At 32.4% G+C, this 20,850-nt stretch overlaps 1 long non-coding RNA gene across 1 annotated transcript; it reads right to left on the bottom strand.

Annotated features, from left to right (window-relative positions):
• Nucleotides 1–8,880: 8,880 nt before the first annotated feature.
• Nucleotides 8,881–19,441, bottom strand: LOC127714603 (uncharacterized). The gene is made up of 2 exons (XR_007987814.1): nt 18,929–19,441; nt 8,881–9,465 (listed from the first exon to the last, which is right to left on the bottom strand). It is a non-coding gene; the product is annotated as an uncharacterized LOC127714603 (long non-coding RNA).
• Nucleotides 19,442–20,850: the final 1,409 nt, after the last annotated feature.

The raw sequence follows: 20,850 nt of genomic DNA, 5'->3' as shown, positions 1-20,850 counted from the left end.
TGTCCTTTTCATGATAACATGCACTTTTTTATAAAAACGGCAACATTCTGTTATTCTTGCAAATAATGCAATTGACCTGAAAAAATACATAGAAATAAAGGTACGCTCATGTTGAGTGTACATGGTTCGTATAAATTTCAGTCAACATTTGGTGTCTATCGTCCGTCGTATTTTCTTTGTACGCTAATTAAGAGCATAGTTTAGCGATCGTCCGATGGTAGATGAATCATTAGAAGAATACAATGAGGTATATTTTTTTTCTCCGGTTATCGATAATGGACACCGGAAGTTGCACATAACTGAAAAGTTCGGAAACTTTCTTGAATCTAACTTGACGTGAATGCTTTAATTCTGAAAAACGTACGTTTCCTGAATTTACTATATAATAAACATGTCTTACAAGTGCAGTAAAATTAGTATCGTGAACGTTATTTCTACCACTTGATAGTGCTTGTTGACTGTTATTCTCCGAGGGTATCAAAACCCAAGTAGCCAGTACTTCGGTACTAGCATGCAAATACGGATATTGTCTTATTTTGATTTACTGTTCTAAATTATCGAAATCATTTTAAATTGAAAAATGCATCTCCCGGCAGAGCTCCAGATAAGAATTCACAAATTGGGGTTTTTACCCACCATTTTTTATGTAATTGAGTGAAATAGTTTTTTCAATTGCATTTTTAATTCCAATTCATCGATCCTTCAAGCAAATATCAAATTGGGTTTTTCACCACCAAGCTCCTTAATGTGTTGGTTTTTTTCAACATCAAGATATTGAATTTAGGCATGTTATAATGAAATTATATAGAACTGAGATGTTATATTTCTTTCATTATATATGTGATGGCTATTTCATTTGGTGTATACGCTGATGACCAAATTTTGTTTCAATTGTGTCCGGTTTGTTTCAACTGTTCTGTCAGTTTTGTATTTTCTCTCAACTTATATAAGCTAGTGCCACTAGTGGGACAGTAACTAAATACTTTTCTAGAGCTCATACCATCACCCTTCGGTCTATTTTGGGTAGGTGTGGCTAAGTTTTAGATTTTTATGTAGTACTTGTGAACATTGGATTATGTAAGACAGTTTTGCAAGTCCTATCAACTGTTCGCCAGTCCTACTTTATCAACAAACAATAAATAGTTCCCAGTTGGATCATTCATCAAGAGAAATGAAAAAAAAAACTTAAATAATACTTGTATGTTTTTGTTTAATTTTATTTACATAGAATTATCTGGTCATAATTTGTCCCGTTTTAGAAATTTTGGTTTCCATTGCTTTTCAACTATATAATTGATTTGGCCTTTCACTGTTCCAACTGATTTAATTCTTGCGCCACTGATTAGTCATATGGAGACGAAAGCTGTACGTGTTTATCGTACTAAAATCTTCTCATTAAGGCGCGTATACTCGCCCTGGACGCATGGTTTTCTGTCTGGACGCGCCATTGCATGAACCCGTGCGTCCGCGGAACGCTTCCTGATAACACTAGCTGAGTCTTGTTATCATCATAATTATCCCCAAGATATCAAAAAGAAGCTGTAAACATGCTTCTTTTCAATATTTTTACCGGAAATTTACTTTCGTTTTACTTCATTCATCGTCATAAACCCCGAGCAATACGAAAATAATTATGATCACATGACTAACACTAATTGGATAAACACAGAGAAGATCGAAATCTTTTTACATCAGCACGTTTAGAACAACGGACAAATCCAACAGCGACCCAATTTTGATGTAACGCTCTATTTTTAGCACGAAAGGAGATTTCCAAATATAAATATCACAAAAATAGATTTACGCGAAATAACGCACATGAAAACGACTAGAAAAGAGGGACGAAAGATACCAGAGGGACAGTCAAACTCATAGATCGAAAACAAACTGACAACGCCATGGCTAAAAATAAAAAGACAAACAGACAAATAATAGTACAGATGACACAAGAAGGGTTGAGAACGCATGGTTTTGACATTTATAATTGGGTTTACCTTTGCATGAATTGGGTTTTTGAACGCTGCAATCATCAATTGCATTGGGTTTTCAATTGTTTTTATTGCGTGATCACGCAAATACGCAGCTTATCTGGAGCTCTGTAATTCTGCCTCATGAACATCTCTGATTCCTTATCTATATCCGATTCTGGTTGTACCTTTTAGTCCCTTTTGATTTCATAATCTCTTTAACGTTTGAATTAAGAAATGGTAAAGAACAAATGGCAATAGTGTGTCGATTCAACAAATTGGTTCGACTGGGATAAACGGTGGGACTTTTGACTGCACCATTGGGAAATGAGGGTATGTTGGACAGGGGCAGACATTTCGGCATCGGATTTACCTTCCCAATTCTTTCTGATGTAACTGAGTATTTATAAATCCCGCACAGCCAAACGGATACCGTGTTTAGTAAAGGTTTTACTGTATAGGAAGAAATCCAACTATGACCAAATTTCTATACCCCATGGGGGTTCAAATGTGTGCAAATGGCCATAAACAATAACATGCACCACTGCATAACATTTCGAATTATGCATATATGTTAAATTGTTGAAAAACTTATCATACGTATATATTCATTTTTTAATTCGACTGAGCGACAATCATGATCAACAGCCATTCTTGTTTCTGATTGGTCTATGTGTTGATTCTGTTCCTCAGAAACGGCATACTTAAAGCAAAGCAACTATATGAAAATAAGGAGATGTGGTATTATTGCCAATGAGACTACTATCCACCAAAGTACAAATGAAGTGGCTGTAAGCAATTATTGGCAACCGTACGGCCTTCAACAATGAGAAAAACCCATACCGTATGGTCGGCTATTAAAGGTCCCGACATGAAAAATATGAAACAATTCAATTGAGAAAAACTAATGGCCTAATTTATAACAAAACAATTTAGTCTATTACGATTGGGTATAAACGATCTTTCAGTAGAAGGAACCAAGTGTTAACTGTTTCTGATCTCTTCAAAGACACTCATCAAGAGACTTACCATTATACGTTGTTTCCTAAAAAGGTATTTTAAAATATGTTTAGGTAATCTCGTACCACGAGCACCCGGACGAGAATTGGTAACTCTGCACACAAGTTTCGGCCAATAGTTTAGTGTTCTTATCTCTTTGATGGTTAATTATAATCAAATGTATAATTTTTCATTATTTTTTCATATCGGACATTAGACGTAATATTTGTCTTTTTATCTAGTATATTAGTATGCATATATGTCACAGGCACTTGTCTCTGAATGTAATGCACTAAAACTCTAGAATCAAAAAGCTTTGCATTATGCGCAAGTAAATACACAGTTGTCAGGTAAACAATGAATACAATCTCTTAAACTATCTTGCAAGTCATCAGTTTGCATTATTTCCCCGTTCCGATATAAGATTTGTCCACTTTTTGAAAAACCGGTAACTTTAGCAGTGGAACATGTAATAGCTTGTTTTAGTTGACCGATTTCGCAATTAACTAGGCTAGTCATTAAAGATCAACATTAACTCTTTCTAAAATCTCCCCCAAAGAATAAGTTTTATTTCAACTGTAGAGAAATGGAATACACAGTTAGTTTTTATATTTTTATGTGCGTAAAAAAATTTCCAAGAAGACCAAACATACGGTTGATTGAGACATGACACATAAACTTGTCTTCTGTTGAAATCCGTAGGTACAGATGTACGTATATATATATATATATGTTTTATATGCCTACCAAAATAATAAAAAAAAACAATCATACGAAGGCTGAGACATTTTTTAACCATATATATAACAATTTCATTTGAGGAGACAACCATACGAATCAACACTAAGAAACCCTTTTTAGGATCCGCTGAATGTTCTTTTGGTTGGAAAATACATTATGTCAACTCTTCAAACCATAATATTATTTATACATGTGTCTATTTAAGGATTTCTGTTCTATTTTTAGCTTCAAAATTTTCCACAAAATTGCGGACGTGAAAGAAAACACTTAAAAAAAAAACGTTAAATTACATAATGTAGCGATGATCCCATGCAATCATTGTGAAACATCACTTTTATTTATTATTTATGTGTTATAGTCTTAAAAATTATGAAGTATAAATATTAAATGATAGTGAGGAATTAAGGTTAATGTAAATATAAGATCGTTTTGTGTCTTCTGTTGACCGTTGACTGACGCAGCTGAGAATTTTATGTGGTTCATTTTCTTTTCTTGAATTGGGAAATATTTTTACTTGTTTCGACTGGTGTGGTAATTAGGGAAATTGGGGATATCTTACAAAGATTAAGTTTAGTATTAATGTGTCAAACTTGCATCCCCTTCTTCTTATTTTTTGCAAGACGATGTCTTTTCCCAGTAAATATACTAGGGTTGCTGTAGGGACGGTTTTGACATGCTACATAAAAATAATCCAGAGACCACACTGTTTTCCTCTCCACAGTTATAGTGGAGAGCTACAATTTTTACACTGTTTTAACTGGTCGGCAAGATATCTAAGCTCCCGATTTTTTTTTTTAAGATCGTCTTCATGATTATTTTATACTCATTTTCAAAATTCTCTAGCATTTCTTCATCTTCAATTTTAGAAAACCAGTTAATTTTCCTAGAAGATACATACTTCCCATCAAGTTTACCGTTGTCCCGTAGGAAAATCATAGGTCGCAACATTGCAAAATCTGTTCAAAGGGACGTAACTCGTGCAAAACGTCGCAACATTTCGCGGAATCCGCTAGACGGCGTTCATTTACTGTAACTTGACCTTGTTATTTTGTCACACACGTTCTTTCACAAGGTGATATTAGTTTATTTTCTAAAGTTGACCCATATTGCTTCTAGATTTATTTACAAATTTACATTCTTCATCAAGGAATTGAATATTTAAATACACAATTCATTGTCTTCATATACTGCAAATGGGGACACCAGATTGCTTGGTTTAGATTCTTTTTATAGGAAGCAGCATTCTTAGATTAAAATTGCTGCTGAAGATTTTTATTGAAATTAAAAAAAAAACTTTAATAATGAAAAGCAACTTATTTCCATCAACATAAAAAGAAATAAACAATGAGCAAACCCCAAAACGTATGATATTTTTAGTCCTATTTTAGAAAAGGAGAGCCTTTTAAAAACATGTTTAAAGTAACCGGATTTGCATTTATATTCGAAAAAGAGATATTCAAACTCATAAGTCGAAAACAAACTGACAATGTCATGGCAATAAATGAAAAACATCAGTACACAAAACACAACATAGAAAACTAGACTGGGCAATACAAACCCAACAAAAAACCGGGGTATCTCATGTGCTCCGGAAGGCTAAGCAGATCCTGTTCCACATGTGGCATCTGTCGTGTTGCTCATGTAAGTAAAAACCGGTGATTAGCCCAATTCTGTATGTCATATTCGAGGAAAAGAGGACGGGATTGTGGTTTCGACAATTGGAACATATCCATCGTCATCTTTGAAACAGATATTTGATTACGGTCAACCAACTCGTGATTGCGTCCGTAAAATGTACGAAGGGATGATTTCAACTTTACCACTTGGAATTCTTGGTTCAATGGCTTCTTTGTGTGCAGCAACCGTCTATCAAGGACATCATGATAGGAACTACCAGCTTTGGAATATCGTATCAACTGGGAGATATATATTTCATATGCAGGCGCTGCTGGAATGTTGATACATAGAAATGAAAAGTTCATAATTGGGAAGCTGAAATCATCTTTTTTATCGCAAAGTTATGTTGACCCTCATTGTCAATTTCTAGATGTAAATTAAGATATGAGGCAGACTTGACTGTATCTGGTGCATCCTTTATTTCAAGTTCGATGGGATAAATTCATTCAACAGTTATCAAACTTTGAATATAGCGGGACGTGAAGTTAAAGGATAATGCTAGCCATTTTCATTCTTCCTAAGTATGAATTCAACCTCATATAAATAAAGAAACAAGTCGGCAAGACGAGGAGTACAGTTGGTTCCTATGGGACTACGGATTGTTTGTTGAAAAACACGTCCTCCAAACGTAACAAATATGTTGTCAATCAATTAAGAAGTCAAGCATCTTGATAATTTCATGCAGTTTAACAGAATTTTTTGTTTGAATCAGAGTGATTTTTTTACAAAGTACGATTTATCCCTCACTAAGGCATGATACTTGTATCTACGTTGGCCATTTTTTTTTTATGAAACAAGGCAGGACCAATTCTTTCAATTTGACTTTTCGTTTGGGAAGGGGGATACTTGTGTAAAGGGTATAAAAGTCAAATGTTTTAATACTACTAGTATTGCAAGTGGAAAGAGACTTAGATTGTATGTACTTAACAGGTCTTTGGAATTTATTAGTACCCACATCTGATTCCACTGCCCCTAGAGTGACTGGTAATGAAAATATGTGTTCGTGATTTCCATCATTCCTTCAAATATAGCATTCCGTTAACCATTAAAACAAATTTGATATGCAAAAATATCAGAGGAAATAATATACATGGAATTCGAACACATGCAATTTTCTATAATATCGTATTTCAACGAATACAAAAAGACATTGTTAGATACAGCAGTATATATAATGTTGTTATGCAATATTTTACACATGTTGTAAAATATGTTGTGCGGGAAAAAAGGGGGAAGGTAGACTAAGGCCGTTGCCTCCCCTCTCCCGCTGAAAGTTTAAATGTCGTCGCTCTTCGGTTTACATAGTCTCTGTGTTCACTACTATAACTACGACAATTTGGGGGACTGTCGTTCGCGTACTTTCGAGGCCTCCTGGTGAATAAAACAAAGATGTCTACATATGTTTATTTCGAGTCCAACCATAAGAGTAATCTAGTCAAAATACATTAATATGAAATAAAAGAGTTTGATTCTTAAAATGAACTTGAATTAACAATTATCAAAATACTTCATTATTTAATTGAAATACATGTAGTTTATCATGATATCTATGGTAACTTTAATAAAGAAAGATTTCTATTATAAAATTGTTGTATTAAAACATTACTAAGGTTACGTTTAATTTTTCATTAAACAAAATTTATAAGTTTACGAACCTGGTGAATAAAACAAAGATGTCTACATATGTTTATTTCGAGTCCAACCATAAGAGTAATGTTTGGTACCTTAGGGTTTCCTATTTTAAACCCTAGGAACACGTGCTGGTTGGTCTTGTTTTATTCACCAATCAAAATGCTTTTTAGAATAATTAATTTTATAAGAACAGTTTCTATTGGTTAAATCTCTTTTAGCAAATTCACATTTTTTCCATAATTTGGGGTTACTATTTTTAATTACTAAATACTTTGTTTTTACGACCATTAGAGAAATCCGATTATTTGGCTAGATAGAATTCTAGGTGAACAATAGAAAAGAATGATATATATTTGCTAAAGGAAATACTTCTAAGAGTTTAAGCTGTCAAACCTTATTTATATCGATAAGTGTCAAATAGGAAGAATTTCACATCTAATACTTATATATCAAAAGTTACATAACATTATAGACTTTCTAATTATATCTTTTTACATAAAAAGCTTTATACAAGAATTATTTATTTTCTACAAATACATGTAAGATTAACTTTTATATGAAATATTAAAATCTATTTCTTTAAATATTTTACCTCAATTTACCATCATTATAAATACCTTATTCTGAAACTATAAAAATATGAGAAAAATATACATAAATTCGTACCGATAAATCCTTCAAGATCACAGTACAAATGTCCTAGAATTTATGTGTTAAAATTGAAGATTGAGGGAAAATCTACTCCACTGCATTTCAAGCAACAAAAAACAAAATTTTCAGTTCAAGTTATTATATAGAAGTATATGTACAAAGTTAACTCTTTTATTTATAAATGTGGTTTAACAGAAACAGAAAAGTTCAATTTTTGCACTGAATCCAAAGAAAGCTTATAACATATCTTTTGGGAATATATATACGGTAGAAATATTTGGATTGCACTTCAAAACTTATTATTAAAACGGGGATTTACCCTGGAACAGATTGATGCAAGGGATGTTATTTTTGGTAATGGGGAAATATTTTTACCTATATAATACAATTCAACATATAATGTTGATTTAAAAATATTATATTTATAGCTTTTAAAATTCAGGAGAAAAACCTTCTGTGAAAGGTTGTACTGAATATTTAAAATATTGTGTTAGAATAGAACAACATACAGTGAATTATTTATCTCCTAAACAATAAGAAGATATATATGAATAAACTGTTGACACGGAGATATGTCTCGCCTGTCGGCATAAAATTCAGAAAAATACAATCTGATGGACAGCAACATTGCTTATTAATTCAGTCACTGGACCATGATTTAGTGGGCAGGACCTGAAAATGGTCGACAAACTGAGATGTACAGACAGTGATGTAACCTTATAGAAAATATCGTTGTTTATTTTAAGTAGCTCCTATCAAACTAACTTGAGCAGAAAACTTAACATTGAAAATTGCTAATTAATTCAGTCACTGGACCATGTCCTAGGGGACAGGCTCTTAAATAAGTTGTCAAATTGATATGTTCTGATAATAATGCAACTTCATACAAAATATCATTGATCTATTACAAGTAGATCCTATCAAACTAACGTCAACGTCGCCGGAAAAGCAATCCCTACGTCTCGCTTTCCACGACTTTCGTCGCAGGCGAGACAAAAATGGTTGTCCTTAGAATCTGTCCTAGGTGATTTAAATATTGCATATTGGGTTCACAAATTATAGTTATATCATTGTTTATGTTTGCTATTTTGAGATGTAATATAATAGACTTTAAAGGAAATATCAGACTATACTTGAAACTGTACACATGTAAAAATTAAGCTTGATGTAATTTGTCTTTATGTCAAAAATAAACAAATTACAACAACAAAAATTCGAACCGATAATGTTTTTTTTATATGACCGATCTATAAAGTACTTGTATAATAATAAACTACACATTTGTGCAGAATAAATGGACATTAATCAAGTTGTTAAAAAGTATGCATAATTAACACAGCAATGTAGGCTTATCACATATTAAGTAATTACTAACAGTTTAATCTCTAGGGCATACACTGAAGACATGCAAATACTTTATATAAGGCACAGACCAACAAAGGGGGAGGGGGGGCATCATACGCGTGTTTTATTTTCTCAGGACTAACAATTTTTACTTATGTCAAACAAACAAACAAATTCATAACGTACATGACCAAGAATTTGTTATTGAATTCCAATAAATTCCATGCTCCTACATCTTCCCCTAAAAGGAATTCAAGATGATTGGTCAGTGCCTGGAGTATGAAAAAAAGTATATAACAGAGGATTGAATAGCTATACAGAAGCTTGATTATCAGAGGTTCACAGTTATCACATTCGGCTATACTTCCCAACAACATGTCTACAATTCGGGCACGTGTGAGTTACATCTTTACAGGAATCTATACACAGCGGGATAACACAGCATAACCAGAACCTGAAATCATATCATAACAAAAATGTGTTAACAAGGTCATGTACTCTAATTAACAAGGTCAAATACAAGTTTTCACATTAACAACGTCAAATATTTGCTCATTGTTGAAGGCCGTACGGTGACCTATAGTTGTTAATTTCTGTGTCATTTGGTCTCTTGTGGAGAGTTGTCTCATTGGCAATCGTACCACATCTTCTTTGTTATAAATTCACATGAACAAGGTCAGGGGTCACATAAAACAAGGTCAATTAAGAATAGAATTGACATGTTTTTAGTTTATTCAAGGTTACTTGACATTGACGGACATTGGGTTTCTTACTGGTATTCACATATTGATAATTTTTACCATGGTATAAGCATAAACGTCACATTTTAACATGGTAGCAAATGAAAATCTCAATTTGTACCATGTTCATAAATAAAGATAACATTATTTTGCCATAAAAAAAATTGTAATGCTTTAAAAATAGAATGTTTTTCTTAACTCATTTTAATTGAACTCTAATCTTCTATAGCTCTTACCAAGTCCAAGGTTTTTTGTCATCGGATTTTGTTATTGATAAATTGAAACATAACTAAATTTGTTTTAATTCCAATTAATGCAGTTTTGAACACTTATGGTCCAATATCCTAAGGGAGTTGCATCGATTAGTTATAGTCATATTCACATAAATTATTTATAGATTATATATAAAACTGAGATGTTTACTCATAATAATTCATTTCGATACCAAAGAAACTTTACACTAAATCCATTGGCTTTGTAGTAATTCAAATGTTTGTCTAGGAATCATGATTTATTTATTAATTAGTTGAAATTGGCTTTGAACTGGCTTTCAGTGACTGCGAGTACTCTTAGATCGGTACTTTTTGTCTTTAGTGTTTTTTGTTAGTTTGGATTTGTTTAGCTTTGTGTCGATCTGATGAGTCAAGCCTTTTTTTAGATAATTTTTACAGTTTGCTGTTAAGTTTTACTAGCTGTTTACCACTGTTACACATATTAAACCAGATACTAAGTTCTGTTTCAAGCAACAATATACATTTAGTTGTGAAATTAAATGATATGATATTCAAGAAAGTCGGTAAATTCAGAAATTATTGCGATGTTTTTATTATTGCGAAAATTGCGACGACGAGATATGTTTCGCCAAAAAAAACCTTGCGCATTAAATTTCGATGGCATTATTTAACAGGCCCTTGTCAGTGTTACAAAATCGTATATTCTTAATATTAACGCCTTATATCAAGGTATATATATATATATATATAAAGTCTAAATTGAAAACAACGTTCAAACCTATGATTGCGTTGGATAAAAACCGCAATTTTTATACGTGTGCATGCAAAACAAATTTCTTGGTAGAGGGGTCTAAATACAGCACAAACAACAATTTCCAAAAGACTAAAAAAAAGTGAAAAAGTCTATTTTAACAATATATATATATATATATATATATATATGGGATTTTTTCAAAGACAAGTAAGTGCCTGTGCATTATTTGTATGCAACATTTCCTGAATAATCAATTTCGTATTTTTGACCAATGTCCAACAACCGCAATAACAAATGCACGCAATAATTTCTGAATTTACAGTTTTTGCATACCCAGTGAAAAACAAAACCAAACAAATGATCCACGCCAGCATACCAGGTTCACAAGAAGTCGAAGTAATCACATCTGCTTTACACGCCGGACACTGTATCCTTACGGGAGTGTCACCGTATTGTGGGGACACCACTACCGTCGGTTGTGCTAAGACTACTGTCTGTTGTATCTGACCTTGTGGGTTGCTTTGTTGACTATAAGGAGGCGGGGCTACAACAGACATGTCATTTGATAAGAACAACTATATATTGAATTTAAAAACAGACAAGCACTAAAAGCATAGTTTTAATAGTATTTTATTCTTGTGCTCATGTGTTTCTTTTTTGGCGGCAAAAAAATACCACGATTCTATACATGCTAAGAATGACTTCAACAAATGTGCATCCACATCAATTTATAGAATGACAAGAATTAGAATTAAGTAAACAGCAACCACAGACACCTCCTTGACTTGGGTAACTTATGTTGGCAAAACATATGACATATAAACAAGGATAACAAGATTTACCATAAATATGGACAGTACAGCAGACCACATCAACCACAAACCCCTCCTAACAAATAAACGTACAAACAATAACGAACAACACATGGTTCTGATAGCATGACTACATGTAATAGTGTGTACAGGCGCAAACTATGGTAATATTAAACCAGTCTTACATGCGCAAAACCCTCCCACCTTATTCCGCCTATGATACATAAGTACGGATAACAAGAATTACCACAAATATGGACAGTACAGCAGACCACATCAACCATGCACAACCCCTCCTAACACATAAACGTACAAACAATAACGAACAACACATGGTTCTGATAGCATGACTACATGTACTAGTGTGTACATACGCAAAATATGGTTATATTAAACCAGTCTTACATGCGCAAAACCCTCCCACCTTATTCCGCCTATGATACATAAGTACGGATAACAAGAATTACCATACATATGGACAGTACAGCAGACCACATCAACCACAAACCCCTCCGAACAAATACGGCTGTTGTCTGCTCTTTGGTCGGGTTGTTGTCTCTTTGACATATTCCTTATTTCCATTCTCAATTTTAAACAATAACGAACAACACATGGTTCTGATAGCATGACTACATGTACAGGCTCCAAACATGGTGAAATTAAACCAGTCTTACATGCGCAAAACCAACCCACCTTATTCCGCCTATGCTGTTTTCTGCTCTTTGGTCGGGTTGTTGTCTTTTTGACACATTCTCCATTTCCATTCTCAATTTTATGATACATAAATACGGATAACAAGAATTACCATAAATATGGACAGTACAGCAGACCACACCAACCACAAACCCCTCCGAACAAATAAACGTACAAACAACACATGTCCTGATAGCATGACTACATATACAGGCCCCAAACATGGTGAATTTAAACCAGTCTTACATGCGCAAAACCTACCCTACTTATTCTGACTATCTAGACAGTCAAACACACAATAAAAACCTAACTACCAACAGGATGACCTACTCACATTTAAAGATCTAAAAAAAGGCAGATAAGCTGTACAACAATGTCAAGATGGGCTAGCTACTACAGGAAACTATCTTAGGTAGCCACAGTTGTTGGTTAATACTGCTGCTCAAGAAAACAAACAACAAAAAATCAGCTACATGCATCTTTGTCGTTTTTCAATTCTCCTCTTTCCATTACACAAGAGAACACAACAATATTTACGTTTCTTTTCATGGTCTTTGATTGTTGTTGATAAAATTAAAATTCATACTTTTATATTTAAATGCATTTTTCCTTTCTTATATCATTGACATCACATTTATTTATAAATCGAAAAAATTTCAGTTATTCAGTAAATGACACAATCCGATTTAGTGTTATAACCTTGAAATGGTTTTTTTCTACTTCAGAATAGAATAGTTTTGTGTGTGCACTTAACGGAAATGAAAATAGAAATGCATCTTAAAAGGTTTTTTTTTCATCTTTATCGTTTTTCAATTCTCCCCTTTCCTTTACACATGAGAACACATGTCAACAATATTTACGTTTCTTTTCGTGGTGTTTGATTGTTCAGTAGCCATGTCGCTGAAGATATTGTCTAGTTAACCTAGTTTTGGATCGAAAGACCTGCGATTTTTGAACAGGAACTAAATTTGTGAATTTTCTGGTTTTGGTCTATTGCTGTGGTAAATGGCATCAACACTGACAAACTCTGTCATATTGGCCGTTTCTTCTCTTTTTTTATACAATTGAATATGAGCAATGAATTCTTTCAGTGCGTTGTTAACAAACTTAAAATTCATACATTATGCATTTGTTCTCTCTTATATCATTGACTTCACATGGATTGATAAATTAGAAAAGTTTCAGTTATTCAGTACACAAATAAGATTTTAAAAATGTTATAACCTTCGAATATTTTTTTTCTACAGATTTGAATACTTTTGTGCATATGGAAATGAAAATGTAAATGCATATTAAAGAATAAAATTTTTGTCCCTTTTAAAAGCGTGACATCAACAAATTTTAGTCACGAGGTGCGTAGTCATAATCATATGAGAGAACACCGCTTTATTTTTAGATGGTCCTTCATTAAGATTCAGACTGTGTGATAAAATTTAAGTACTGCTGGCAGTTTTTTTATCAACCATCTACGATTCTAAAAATGTATCACATGAATTTCGCTGAGACCCTATCTGAAGAGGGTATAAGGGAAACAAAATTGTCTTCTCAAATATGACGATAATGCAAAGAAAAAAAATCTTTATCGGTTCTTAATAAAATGTTAGGTAAAAAGACTTTCTTGTAGTTTTCCCATTTGAAACAAGTAATAGTTTATGAGGAAATTGCAAAAAGATGCAGTTTTGCCTTCGCTTCTTCATTGCAGGTGTTCATGTAGCCATGACATGGACCAATCAAAACACAGGATGTAGTACATGTATACCACAAGGAAAATTAGGTTTGTGAAAACTGTAATTTGTACTAATGATATATTTTCTTGAACGTAATTTTTCCATGACTAAAAATTGGTCAAAATCTTAAATTAATTTTTATCAGACATGCAGTGATTTATTGTAGAAAAAATAATACTCTGGAAAGTATTTGAAAAATGGAGAGATTGGTGGATATATCTTATTAAGTCCAGTGGCAAACTCTAAATGCAGTTCGGTCGATACCATGCTAAGGGGACGACCATTTGAATACGGGGGCTGAAGGGGGTGATTTAAGAAATGAATATGCTGACTTGATTACAACTGAAAATATATAATATAACACAATAGTAGTAATACAATAATTTCGTTCTGTAATTTTTTGTTCATTATTTTTAAGCTTCACTGTACTGGAATTCGGTTCATCAACTTATTGTGTAGATTCAGATTTATTAGAAAGCACTCAGAAACATTTAAACGTGTAACATGAGGTCAAATACATAATACAATATCATAGAGTGGGATCATTATGCAAATAATGAAAGCTTATTTTTCACAAGATCATATTTTTTTTATAATTTGGCGTATTGTTTTTTCTTCTTCTTTTCTGGTTCTCGTTTTTGTTTTTTTGTTTTATTATGTTTTTATATTTTCTTTTTCTTTTTCTTTTGTTTTTTGTGTTCTTTTTTTTCTCTTTTTCTTTTGTTCTGTTTGTCTTTTATATAGAGAAAAGTGACGATGGTATAGGTCCTCAAAACTTATATCTATAGTCACAATTTTTGTATAGATTCGTGGCGATTTAGAGTTTAGATTTTGTATGGAAACATGTTGGTGTTGAAGATTCCGTTACAACATCTACGTAAATTGTTGTTTTGTTTTTAAAGTTCTTTGGTGTTGATCAGTTGCTTTCTCAGTAACGAATCCCCACATCTCCTTTTATTCATTTTCAAAGGAGGTTAAATTAAAAGTGCATTTCATATTTCTAGCTATTTGACACAAGCTTACTTAAGGCCTCTCACATACATGGGTCATTTTCAAAAATGTCGAATCTTGAAATTGCAAAATTGAATAAAAGTTACTTATTCAAACAATCCTCTTCATAAGCAAATCAAAACAAACAGTACTTCAGGAACAACATATAAAAAGATGCCATCTTGATAATGTCATAGAGAACATATTGAAATATTTTTTGATAGGTGGTGCAGTATTTTGTTTCTCCTTTTACCATGTTTAAAAGAAATTTTGGGTTATTTAGAAAAGGTTTCGATAAAATTTTAAGCTTGTTTTTCATAACCAATAAGATGGTTTTCAAGAGTAAAAACTTCTATATATTTTCATTCTGAGTAATGATAGATTATTTGTCAATTTTCCTTGTTGTACTGAAAAATACTTCTAAAAATTGGTTTTCAAAGGTGATAAAAATAACCACCAGCAACGCAAGTCTAAGATAGCAATTAATAATGTTCAGCATTTTTTTCTTTTGTAATAAACCCAAACATCAAGTAATCCGTCGCATGTTGGTTTACTTTTGTCTTCTTTTTTTTTTGGTAACAAGAACGTACGTTAACGATATATCAATGTATTAAGTTCTATCCTGTTACCCTTTTTGTCTATCCTGTTACTGATAGCAGTATTGCATTTGTATATGCTAAATTGCGAAAATTAAGACGTTGTAACCTTTAAATGAGTTCAAACAACCAAACATTTCATTATGTGTAAAACTATATGTAAGTATAAACTTTTTAAAGACGTTTCTGTCAAATATTGTCTATATCCTGTTACTGTTACCATAGTAATCATAGTAACAGGATAGACATAACAGGATAGACAAATTTCTTCATTTATGAAAGTTCTTTTGAAATAACTACTCCCTTTGATGAGGTGATAATGTAATACTTCTGTGATTTTCGTTTCCAACACGTAATTGCACTTTTTACAAGTATAATATTGGAGTAATTAATAAATATGTTGGTAACAGCATAGACATGACAAAAGGGTACCCACTATTTTTTTTTAACTATAAATGTCTTGAATTGTCTTTTCTCTACACTGTTATGCAAGAAACGTGCTGTGTTAAATTTTATGAAGCTTTGTGCTTTTGAAATCATCACTGCATAGTTCCATATTCATAGGGAGAAAATTAACGTTTGACTTAGTAGCGATAACAGGATAGACATGCATTTCATGTACGCCGATTGAATTTAGTTTGTAGAAAAAATGTTACACAGAATAATAAAGAAGCTGTGATTTTTCGTTAGATTTATTATCAACATTCTAAAATAGTTCCTTTTGCAGATAGAAAGCCAATCTGAAAATAGGGAAAAAATCATTTGAAATGTGTAACCCCGACACCGTACGCACAGAAATTACGCAAAATGGGACTTAAACATATTTTAATCTAAATAGATCTGAATCGTGTTTATTATTGATATTCCGACTCATTAATCCTACAAACTTTCATTTAACACTTACAACTGCATTTTCCTTTAAAAATAAAAATTTAGGCATAAGTGTACTGAAAATTCGACATTTTTTGAAAATAACACACATAATAAAATATCCGGGTTCATCGAATGTCTTTACGTCAAAATCATTTCGATTGTACTAAATATATGGATACTTTCGTTAAAATCCACTTTATCGTATGTTATATGCCTAAACTAATTTAAAACTGTATGTAATTAAAATGGTATTCCACTCTACAGTGACAGGGTTCTTTTAATAAAAAAATATCAAAGACACTGATGCATCTATTTGCCACTTTTATTGCGATAGCATTGAATTAACAAATCGGGAGACTATACCAGAACACCAGAGGGTGTGGATGGGGTTTTACAGAATAGAGAATAATGAGCAAAAAATATAAAGAATAGAGAAAAATGAGCGAAAAATATAAAGAATAGAGAATAATGAGCAAAAAATATAAAGAATAGAGAATAATGAGCAAAAAATATAAAGAATAGAGAAAATGGACCAAAAAAATAGAGAACAGTAAGGTGCTAAAATATAAAGAATAGAGAATAATGAGCAAAAAGTATAAAAAATAGAGAAAAATGGCCTTAAAACTTAAAGAATACAGAAATGAAGGACCCCCAATCCGGACCCTCATACCAACGGGATACAAAGAAACACAAGTTTGACCTTTCTAAAAAACTACGGAGTGATTCGCAGTACCAAAATTCCGTAAGATTTTGTGTTTGGTGTAATTTTTAGAGGGGATTGAGTAAAGACGTCCAACTTGCGTTTCGAAACCACCCACAATTCATATATTGATTTATTACTAAAATCACCTAGTCCATACTAGTAATCATATTTCAATTATATTTATTAGATCATCAACCATTCATATATTTCCAAGATATCAGACACACAACTGACATCTTTACTAGATGTTAACGACATGAGTTAATGTTATTCATTATAATTAGATAAAGAGATAAGTACATAGATTTTTACAGACAGCTAAACAGAAGATGAATACTTATATATATAATGACCAAATCTTACAATTCTTGCTAGATTTTATGAAATTTATATCAAAGGTGTAATCGTACAAATTTCGAAAATCAGTGTCGATCAACAGTTTTTAAAAAGTAGTGCCCCTTGGAAATATCAATTATATATAAAATTGCATCATAGGGCTCTCAAGCCTACATTTCTATAAGATATTTATAAAAAGATTTAAAGATCCCAAACAAAATCTTTTTTTTAATCATCGCTCTTGAAACGGGGATGTCCGACATCGGAACCCTGTTCTTTTGTTTGTCTTTGTTTTGCGCTTAGTGTCGATCTTTGAGTTAAGACCTTTCCAACTGATTTTTTACAGTTTGGATCAGTTTGGTATTATGCTCTGTTGTTAAACCACTGTCCAAGGTTGGGAGGAAGGATTGAGTGCTAACACACATCTCTAACCCTGACTTACAGGTTTATTTGTATGTCCCAAGCCAAGAACATGTAATCAAACGGTTGTCAATGATTGCTGTTGTTTTCCGTTTTCCGTTTATTGTAATATAATTTAATTTTGGATGTAACGCGTCTTCTGATTGGCTTACGTTGTTTTGTTTATCAGCTCATAGACATAATTTTGTCATGTGACCGTGACGTCATCAACGTTTTTTCATGGTTTACTCCGGTTTAAAATGGAATTTTAAATTAAATTATAAGAAATGACTGTAATATTTTTTCTGTCTATTCGAAATAACATAAAAAATGTGGTGCACACTTTAAAATAACCCGCTATGCGTGTTATTCAGTGTGCACCACATTTTTGATGTTATTTCTTCATAGACAGAAAAAATATTACAGTCATTCCTTAAATAAATCAGGCTTTTTGTTTTTATCTTAAAATTGTTTCGGAGTTTTCATTCCGGGTCTTTTATGGTTTATCCCACGGTATGTATATTGCTTGTTGTAGAAGGCCATATGGTACCCTTTAATTGTTCAAATCTTTCCCTGTTGCTTTTTAATGAATAGTGGTCTCATTGGCGATCATACAATATCTCCTTATTTGTATGTAATATTAATTGTCAAAAATATAACGTGTCAACCTGATGAAATTGTAAAATTTATGTAGTTTAGTAGCAGAGATTTATTATGAATTATCTCAGGAATTATGTTATACATTAATGTGATGATTAAGGTGGGACTATATATAAAAGTAAACTAAAACCAAAAAACAAAAAAAAAAACGAGGAAGGAAAAGGGAGAAGAAAACATATTACTTAAGCCTGCCTTCATATATTTCCTCATATATTAAGATGATGAAGAAAAAAAAATAGATATACAGTTTTTGTGACGTTTTTTTATTTTTTTTTATTTACGAATATCTCACATTTCATTTTATTTCTGCATTCCCTTTTATTTACATGTATTCACTGACTGTATAAATTAAAATATATATATATACATGTATATATATAACAACAGCAGAAGTGTCTTACCTTGCGCTGCCATTTTGTTGAAGGAAGTACTTCGTCAAAAGCGGATGCGTATATATTCAGGTAAACGTGTAATATGTGCACTGGTGTATTAACAAAGTCCAGGGGAAATTAAGAAATACAGTTGTATTTGTCGTTATATTGTTAATTTACAATCATATGAAGACGCCGGGTAATTAAAAGAAGCTTTAAAGAAACATGCAAATTATAGTTAATATATGAAGACGTGAGAGATAGGGAAGCAGGATGATATTCCCTGGTAATTGAAGACGGCACCAAAAAACGTATAACATGCAGAAAATAATCAAATTTAAATCTTCTGAAGACTTCAGCGGGTTCTTTTTAAATTTCATTCATTGATTTATTGACAGAACAAAGATATCTTATATAGTAATTATAGTATGGGAACTATGTAAAATTTTTATTCTGAAGGCATTTTTTTAAAGACAAATTTAGAAGCGCAATGTGTCAAGCAAGACTAGTGTAACTTTTATAAATGAATTTATTATAGACAGTATGTGAAAATACTATTTAACTATATCGTTGTATTATCAGTACGGTAATTTACCTGCATGTTTTCATTTGAAAGTTATTAAACCGTGTACAATAAATCAACATGTTGTCTTTTGCTCAGCTCACATGACTTTTCGCTGTCTGGTCCTTTTGAGTATGGTTTTCTTTAGCCAGCTTTATCTGGTTGACTTGGAATCGTCTATACATGTACATGCACTAGTCGCATCTCGATCGTGTATTGTCCTTTTGATTACATCCCCCCCCCCTTTTCCAGCTTGGTATCGTCTAACATAATTATATGTGTTATTTAGTTAGGACTTTGACAAAACACGGAGGATCCTGGTCTCATTAATTCTCGACTAGTTACATTTGCAGTTTAAAAACTTCTTTTCTTCATCAAACTGAAAATTGTCAATTGAAAAATTTTAATTTTTTATAACATATACTTACCTTAAATGTTGTATATGTTACTTTTCTATCTCGAAGCATACACTTGGATGTTTTAGACAGCAATCTTTTCAAAAAGCTAATATTAGGTACTTCTGCAAGGTTCTAAATCAGCTTCCGTCATTCATATGATCATACTTGTATTGACATGACGGTACAACGGACACAAAGTAAAATAACATCAGTACATGCCTCAGAATAAAATGTTGCATGCAATTTTGATCAGAGATTGTCGAACGTCTTAACGAACAGTTTTCATATAGTCTCAGACATTAATAATTTTATTCTTGATTTGATGTTGTCCTTCGCATCAGAAGCATTTAAAACAGTCATCTTTTCAAAAAACTATTGCTTGAGCCCGCCATATGTCAATGTGTGCGTACCTATTGCCTTCATGTTTTTATCAGACATTCCTGTGCATATTCAGTAACCTCTCGAGACTTTATTTTATTCGCCGTTTTATATTTTGTATTTTTCTGACAGTTTTACTGCGGGTTTTGCTAACATGAATGTTCAAAAACAGCGACGGGTAGACTTATTTCTCTCTCAAAGGATACGAATGAATACAAGCAATAAAACGGCACAAAAATCCAGAAGACGTCAAGAGGTCAACATATAGTTTCTCAGACTAAATGTGGTGAATAAATTTTACACAAACGATCAGAGATCTGCCATCAACACTATAGTCTTCAAATGACGAAAACAATCAGACCTCTGATGAGGCTCCTGATTTAAGATATTACACGAACATGTCTCTATCTGTATATTAGTTAATACTGACAGTTGACATTACTCGTACGTGTGTTTGTATAGTATACAGTAAGGATCAGTTCTAGGATAGAACTGTCAGAATCAAATCTAGGGTAGAAATGTCAGGATGGTTTCTGAACTAGAAATGTAAGAAGCTGTTCTACGATAGAACTTTCCAAAACTGTTCTAAGGTAGAACTATCTGTCAGAATCTGT

This window comes from Mytilus californianus, unplaced genomic scaffold (assembly GCF_021869535.1).
Source record: "Mytilus californianus isolate M0D057914Y unplaced genomic scaffold, xbMytCali1.0.p SCAF_9, whole genome shotgun sequence".
NCBI classification, from domain to species: Eukaryota; Metazoa; Mollusca; class Bivalvia; order Mytilida; family Mytilidae; genus Mytilus; species Mytilus californianus.
This window is presented reverse-complemented; position numbering and strand designations above follow the sequence as displayed.